The following is a 1,548-nucleotide window of genomic DNA, read 5'->3' as shown; positions in this document are numbered from 1 at the left end:
TGTCTAACAATTTAATAAGATTGTATAATCTTCACATTTGCATGGAATTTGAACTTTTTATAGTGATTTTTTATCTAGTTTACACCAGTTAGATGTGGCACCACCAACTTTTAAACACCTCAAATAACTCTCATCTTCGTCTTAATTATGCAATGGTACAAGTGTTTTAAACAGAAATGTGAGATGCTCTTTAGTAATGCTTTGAAAAGTGCATGAGTCTAATACTGACATTTCCTTTAATGTTTTTATTTTTTAACTTATTTGCTCTATCAAATATAATGTGCAGGAATTTTTTCTTATTGAACTGCAGAGATAAATTTTTAGAAAACTGTATACCTTAATACTGATGGTATAAAAGTCTTCTTGCTTTCCCTAGTGGCATAAAGTAACACTTCAAATATTTACCTTTCTATTCTTCAGTGGTACAATCATGGCTTACTGCTTCCTGGAAGTCATGGGCTCCAGCAGTCCTCCTGCCTCAACCTCCTCACTAGGTGGGACCATAGACACACGCCACCATGCCTGGCTAATTTCTTTGACTTTCCTCTAGTGACAGGGTTCACCTGTGTTTCCCAGGCTGCTCTCAGACTTCTAGACTCAAGTGAACCTGAACCTCCCGCCTTGACCTCTCAAATTGTGGAGATTACACGTGTCAGTCACCACATCCGGCCTAAATTTCTTATGTGCCATGGTACTGCAAGACGTCATAATTGGGGGCAGCTGGATAGAAGGTGTAGGAGGACACTGTAGTGCCTTTTCAATATTTCTGTATATATAAAATAATTTAAACAGAAAACATTTATTTTAAAACATGAAGGGTGTTATCCTTCCATAAGGGTAGAGTACAAAGGCAGGCTCACGGTGTTGTTGGAATTCAGAATGCTGGTGGCAGGACTGGGGGTGCTGGGAGGGGCTGGGCCTGGTTGGCTTTGTGATCTGGGGGCTGGTGTGTTCCATCTGTGAAGGTCTTTCGAGCTGCACACTTTCTTAATAAATTTTCATAAGTTTAACAAAAAATAAAATGAGGATGTGAAGCTGGCTTGGGTTGTTAAGTCTTGGTAAGTTATCCAGCCATGAGCCCTGCCCCAGATGCTTCTAGAAGCCTGGAGGGAACTGAGAACTTTCCAAGTAGAGGAGCAGGGGCAAGGCCCTGCGGTGGGAGCGCACTGCTGCTCGTCCCTAGCTGCGAAGGGGGTGTCCTGTGGAATCAGTGCTGGGTGCAGTGCAGGGCTGGAAGTGCATGTCCACACTGTGGCTCAGTGCAGCGAAAGCCAATCTCACCCCCTCGGCAGGGTGTTCCGCCTGCCAGCAGGTGGCCAGCTGGTCTTCCTGGAATACGGTGCCATTGTAGAAATTGGGTGCAAGTCTCTTGTCCATAGACGGGGTGCCCTGTTGTAGTGGGATATCTCCTGGCCTCCCTCAGTCCTGATGGGCCTGGGAAGGGCCTGGTGTCAGGGTCCCCGTGGGCTTCTAGAGCTGGCCCTGTCCCACAGTCTCGGGGCCATCCAGGACACATTCAGAAGGGACACGCACCCAGCAGCTCTGTTC

General features: G+C 46.0%; 1 pseudogene; it reads right to left on the bottom strand.

Moving 5' to 3' along the window:
- Nucleotides 1–1,095: 1,095 nt before the first annotated feature.
- The window catches only part of LOC113222529, a 3,713-nt pseudogene continuing 3,260 nt past the window's right edge, over nucleotides 1,096–1,548 (bottom strand).

Source organism: Piliocolobus tephrosceles, unplaced genomic scaffold, assembly GCF_002776525.5.
Source record: "Piliocolobus tephrosceles isolate RC106 unplaced genomic scaffold, ASM277652v3 unscaffolded_31666, whole genome shotgun sequence".
Lineage (NCBI taxonomy): Eukaryota > Metazoa > Chordata > Mammalia > Primates > Cercopithecidae > Piliocolobus > Piliocolobus tephrosceles.
The sequence above is the reverse complement of the archived record's forward strand: the minus strand, read 5'-3'. Positions and strand labels throughout refer to the sequence as shown.